Genomic DNA, 6241 nt, shown 5'->3' on the forward strand with positions numbered 1-6241 from the left:
GGCTGAAGTTGCCCAGGCTGGAGTGCAATGGCGCGATCTTGGCTCACTGCAACCTCTGCCTCCTGGGTTCAAGTGATTCTCCTGCCTCAGCCTCCCAAGTAGCTGGGATCATAGGCACCTGCCACTGCACTCGGTTAATTTTCTTTTGTATTTTTAGTAGAGACGGGGTTTCACTATGTTGGCCAGGCTGGTCTTGAACTCCTGACCTCAGGTTATCTGCCCGCCTCGGCCTCCCAAAGTGCTGGGATTACAGGCATGAGCCACCGCTACTTTCTTACTTGTCCTAATGTCTGCACTTCATCTGGATGTCCCTGGAGGAGAGGTGATGAAGGACTGTGATAAGGAAAGAGGACTGTGTGCCTGGGTTCCTATGGCCACATGCCTGACCTCAGCACTGCCGTTCATGATGGTGAGGGTGTCTAGGGTGAAGGGTCTGTTTTGGGATAATTCAGCCAGAGGACATGGGGCTGGTGGCTGGGGCCTGAGTCTTCGGCTGCTTTGAGCCTGTTTCCCTACTGCTGCTACATGAAGACAGGGACAGAAGAACCGCACCACCATGGCCAAGAGAAAGCCACAGCCCAACCAAATCACAGCTGGGTTTTGGAGGAACCACAGCCTGAGGCCCACAGCCCCTTAAACACCTGAGAATCTCAGAACCCTGCTATCTTAAACAGGACAGCAGTTCAGAAAACCCACAGGACCTGGAAATTGAAAGAAAAAAAAATCTAGAAGGTCACTTGGGCCTGACCAATATCAGGATTATTCATCCAGGATTCTGGAAAGACGGCCGTCCAACCCCGCTGGCCTGCCTCCCATGAGGGGCAGCTCACCACTCCTTCCAGCAATGCATTTGGTTTCCAAGGAGCCTGTCTCCTTGTAGCTACCCTTCCTCAAGATCTGAAATGTGACCCATGCCCCTCCCCCCTGCTCTATAACTTTCCATGGCTCCCTATTGCCCTTGGGATAAAGTTCGCTCCTCGGCTTGGCATTCAAGGCTACTACCTACCTCATGGTCCTCTTAAATAGTCCAGCCACTCAGGCCTCCTCCAACATACCCTGCCTTGCTGTTCCCTCTGCCTGCAATGCCTGTCCCCCTCTCCTCCTGGCAGAATTCTTCTCCGCCTTCAAGCCCAGTCCCAGTACTCCCTCTTCCGGGCAGCCTTCCCTGCTCCCACCTGTCCTGACCACTGCCCTGGAAGTTTCTCCCTCCAGCATCTCCCTTTCCAGGCCCACAGGACAGGGCCACGCCCAGGGTCAGCTCGGGACACCTTCCTTCCTGGGAGACGGACGGTGACCAGCGATATCCTTCAGTCCCTGGGGATCCAGCTCACCTGTCCCGCAGGCTGACGTCATGGTCACCTTTCCAAGGGCAGTTTGATTTCTATCTTCCAGGCCCAGTCCCGGTAACCCCAGCAAACTTCTGCCGCCAGCTCGGTGTGGCCACTGCAGAGGACATGCCACATCTCCAGCCCCTTCTATGCCCATCAGACAGAGGCAAGGACTGAGGTCTCAGGGGGAAAGGACCCTCCTGGGGGGACTCGATACCTAGGCTTGGAGACAACTCCAAAGCCAAGGAGGCAACACGGGCCCTAAGATCCTGTCGGGGCTCAGCCGCAGTGGAGTCTGCTGGGGGAACCAGAGGCAAAGTGGGGCAGGCACAGATCAAGACAGTTTCAAGCGACCTCTCTCTGCCTCACCTCCCCCCACTCCAGTCCAAAACCAAAGCACATCTCCCGGGGAGACTGAAGCCCAGAGAGGACTAGGGACCAGCCTGAGGCCACACAGCGAAGCGCCTCCTCTCAAAGCTCCAGGTCTGAATCCTGCATAGCCCAGAGTCAAGGGGAAGAAGGGAGGAGCACAGCTTCAGGGCAACCCTCAGCGAGGAGCTGGGATGCAGCAGGGTTCTTGGGTTTCAGCGGCTTCCTCGGTCCTCAGTTTCCCTGCCTGCTGTTGGGAATGGGCCAGTTCAGAACAGACAAGAGGCTGACGCCAGGCTGCCACCTACCCAATATCCGAGGCGTCTCTGTGTGGGTGGCAGTGACTCCCAGACAACTTCCCGTAGAGTTTAAGACCCCCTTCCAGGTGGGTTCCAACTCAGCCTCGGTCCCAGCCATCCCCCTCCACCCACCCGACAACCTGTACTCTCCCTAAGTAGAGTTTAAAGCAATGGGGCAGGCACAGCCCGAAGTCCCACCCCTGAAAGAAACTGGTCTCCTGGGATGTGGGAAAGGGTTTGGGGGCAAGGCGGATGCCCCAGGTGTCCGGAATTTTTATTTTGGAGAGGGAGTTTGGGCCTTCTGACATGCTAAAGGAACACAGAAAAATAGAAATGCGATTTTGCAAATGGGGCAGAGGCCTCCTTCAGTCACCACAGCCACGAGTCCCTCTCCCCCTCCTCCCTCCTTCAACCCAAACCCAGAACCCCAAAGCCTCAGGGCACCCCAGTAACTCCAAGCACCTATTCCGCTCCAGTCTAGGGGTCAAAGATGACAGCCTCAGGTAGAGGATGTCAAAGACCTCAGCGAGAGAGGGAGGGCCACATGGGGGCGGGGGCGAGGGTCTGCGAATCCCTCCCCCAACCCCAGGACGCCTGCAAACGCTCCTAGCTCCAGCATTAACCCGGCCGGGGCAGAGGTGGGGGTTCATGACAGTAGCGCCCCCTCTGGGAGGTGCCCCAAACTCGGAGGGCGCCCACAGGCGGAGAGCAGGACAGGAGGGGCACGTGACCCCCGCCCCGGGGACCAATCAGCGCCCGCGGGAGGGGGCCACACTCGGCGCCCCCCACCCATCCCGGCGCGCGTGGAGAGAAACGTTTTCTTTGTCCTTTTGTCAGCTCTTGGGGGGCCCCGAACCCCCAGGCCCCCACTGCGGCGGGGGGCATCCAAACCGGCCGGCCCTCCCCTCCAACACCACTGTGACCCCTGCCTCGCGGCCTGGAGCCGGGACTCGTCCTGTTCTGGGCTGGACAGGAGGCCGGAGAGGACTCGGGCGCCCAAGGTGCGGCGGCAGGACGCGAAGTGGGGCACGCGAAGTGGGGCGGAGGGGCCTCCCGGTGTCAGGACCCCCACACCAGCCCCGCGTCGCCTCGACTTGGCTCTCAGGACCCCGCCCCCCAACGCCACCCCCAACCCCCGACCAACAGGCCCCCTGCCTGCCCCGAACCCCCCACCTGGGCCCCAATCCAGCTCCCCAGCGGCGCAGCCGCGAGCCCCATTATTATGTCTCCTCCGGGCCCCCCCAGGACAAAATCTCCACCCGCTGCGGTGCCGACAGAACCCCCAACCTAGCTGCACATACAGGCCCCCAGTCAACAATCCAAGCGCCCCCCCACGTTGCAGTGCCATTAGACACCCCCATAATGGAGCCTCAGGGAGCGCCCCAGGCCAAAATCCAGCCCCTCCAAAGCGATGCCACCGGACCCCAACCGGACCCCTCCATACCGCCAGCGACCCCCTCTCCAATCTGGTCCCCTCCCCAGTTGCGTGGCTGAGAGATTCCTCCCCTCGTTCTAGCGCTCCCCAAACCCCCTCCCCAGCCCAAATCCGTCCCCTCCCAGTGGCAGGGCCCGCAGGCCCCCCAATCGTAGCGCCAGACCCGGCCACCCCAGCCAGCCTTTCGGCCCCCTAGCTGCGTGCCGACAGACGCCCCCATCCCCGCGCCTCCCCCAACCCCCTCCGCAGACGCCCCGGGGCGCTTACCTCGGAGCCGCGGCCGCCGCGAGTGCGCGGGCGGGAGGCGCGAGGGCGGGAGGGCGCGGGCTGGGGGGGTCCGTGCGCGCACCTGTCCCGGCCGGGGCGCTCAGCCCGGCATCCCCGGCTGGGGAGGGGGGCTGGGGGCGCGCGCTCACCCCGCCCCCGGGCCCGCGGCGCTGCGCTGGGGGAGGGGGCTCAGCCCCGGCCCCCCGCGCGCTGGCGTCGGCTCCCGGGGGGGCGCTGCGCGGCGGCCGGACCGGGGGCGCGCCGCGGCCGCATCTCCTCCGCCCGCCGCGGCCGCCGCTGCGACTCGCGGCTCTGCCACCTCCGCCCCCCCTTTCCAGCAACCCCCCCACCTCCCCAAAGCCAAGCTGGAGCCGCGCAAAACCCGGCCCGGAGCGACCGCGGCGCGGAGCGGAGGGCGGAGCCGGTGGGTGGCGTTTGGGTGGGTTGTTGGGGGAGACCCAAGGGGGTCACCATGCTTTGGTCCAGGTGGTGGGCTTATTAATTGAGCCGCTCCAACTTCATCTCCTGGTCCCCTCTGTTCAAACTCGCGTCCCCAGGATCCAGCTCCAATCACACCCAGCCCATGGGGTCAATGAGGCTGTCAGGAACCCTGCGGTCTGGGTGGCCCCCTTCATAGACGAGGCCATTTCTTCAATCCACAAGCATTCCATTTAGCAACACTCACTCGACACTTCAGGAAACTGAGGCACAGGGAAGTCTTGTCCAAGGTCACCCAGTTAGAGAGTGGCAGGGGGTTTTGAACCTGAGCAAACTGGCCGCAGAGATCTACATGGTTCACCTCTCCCGGACCTGCCCTTCTGTCACCAGCGCCCTGTGGGGTCTGGCCCAGAAAGGAGTTCTTCGAGGACTGCAGGTCCCCCCATGAATTTGAGACCCCAGGGCAGAGCCTGGAGGTTTCAGAGACCTTCCTGTAACCTTCCTGACCCTTCAAATGAATTCAGGACAGCAGGGGCCCCTCTTCCTGCCTCAGTGCCCCTGCCCGCCCAAAGTACCTCCCCATGTGGATGTGACCCTGTACGTCTCCCCCACCGGACTGAGTGCTGTCCTGGTCGCTCTGACCTCTCTCGATGCAGTAGATGCTCTGTAAACACTTATTTTTTCTTGTCTTTTCTGTTTTTCTTATCTTTTTCTTTCTTTCTTTGAGATGGAGTCTTGCTCTGTCACCCAGGCTAGAGTTCAGTGGTATGATCTTGACTCACTGCAGCCTCCGCCTCCCAGGTTCAAGCAATTCTCCTGCCTCAGCCTCCTAAGTAGCTGGGATTGCAGGTGCCTGCCACCATGCCTGGCTAATTTTTGTATTTTTAGTAGAGATGGGGTTTCATAATGTTGGCCAGGCTGGTCTCAAACTCCTGGCCTCAGGTGATCCACCCACCTCGGCCTCCCAAAGTGCTGGAATTAGAGGCGTGAGTCACCGCGCCGGTCCTCTTTTCTGTTTTTCTATAATTTAGATAGATAATAGAGAAGTGGGGGAGAGAGAGGATGGATGATTGTTTTTAAAAATTTGTTATAGGCCGGGCGCGGTGGCTCAAGCCTGTAATCCCAGCACTTTGGGAGGCCGAGACGGGTGGATCACGAGGTCAGGAGATCGAGACCATCCTGGCTAACCCGGTGAAACCCCGTCTCTACTAAAAAATACAAAAAACTAGCCGGGCGAGGTGGCGGGCGCCTGTAGTCCCAGCTACTTGGGAGGCTGAGGCAGGAGAATGGCGTGAACCCGGGAGGCGGAGCTTGCAGTGAGCTGAGATCCGGCCACTGCACTCCAGCCTGGGTGACAGAGCGAGACCCCGTCTCAAAAAAAAAAAAAAAAAAAAAAAAAATTTGTTATTATTTGTAGAGACCGGGGTCTTGCTACATTGCCCAGGCTGGTCTTGAACTACTGACCTCAAGTGATCCTCCCACCTTGGCCTCCCAAAGTGCGGGGCCACTGAGCCCAGCCAACACTTTGTTATTATGTAGCTCGTGACTTTTCTTGCACACTTACTGAGTGCTGGGACCACTATGCCCCATCCTTGGCTCCCTGCCATCCAAGGGGTCCAGAAAGGTTGTGTACTGGCTTCCAGCAGCCACTCAGTGGGGACTGGGTGTCAGAACTTGAACCCCACTCCCCAGGCCACCCCAGGCCCAGGGCAATTTGCAGGCTCCCTGGCACCCATGGAGACAGCCCTGGTCTTCCAATTCCTCGGCACGTTCCCAGGGCCATTCTGGTGACCACAAACCTCCGGGAGCAGCCAGGCCTTCCTGCTGGTGGTTTTGCCCTTCCCGCCTTCCGGCCGCCCCAGCATCCCAGGCAAATCAGCCAAGGCACCTGCTGGTGTCTGGTCCCCACCCCGCTGGGTGTCCTGCCCACTGGGGGCCACTGAGGCTTGCTCCACGAGGGAGGGGCCCAGCCTCCCACCTACACTCCCTTCCCTGTGCTGTACCCAGCCTCTGGCATCCCCTCCCTCTCCTGACTTCTTGACTGTGACCAGCTGGGCAGTTCTGCACCCCAGTCATTCAACAAACATTTATTGAGAGCCTACTGT

At 60.5% G+C, this 6241-nt stretch overlaps 1 protein-coding gene across 1 annotated transcript in view; it reads right to left on the reverse strand.

The window, feature by feature from the left end:
• Window positions 1-3876, reverse strand: part of LOC105485194 (semaphorin 6B) — a 41516-nt gene extending 37640 nt beyond the window's left edge. Inside the window, exon 1 of the mRNA XM_071087684.1 lies at window positions 3699-3876. The gene's annotated coding sequence lies outside the window, so the exon portion shown is untranslated. The remainder of the gene's footprint in view (window positions 1-3698) is intronic.
• Window positions 3877-6241: the final 2365 nt, after the last annotated feature.

Source organism: Macaca nemestrina, chromosome 20, assembly GCF_043159975.1.
Source record: "Macaca nemestrina isolate mMacNem1 chromosome 20, mMacNem.hap1, whole genome shotgun sequence".
NCBI classification, from domain to species: domain Eukaryota; kingdom Metazoa; phylum Chordata; class Mammalia; order Primates; family Cercopithecidae; genus Macaca; species Macaca nemestrina.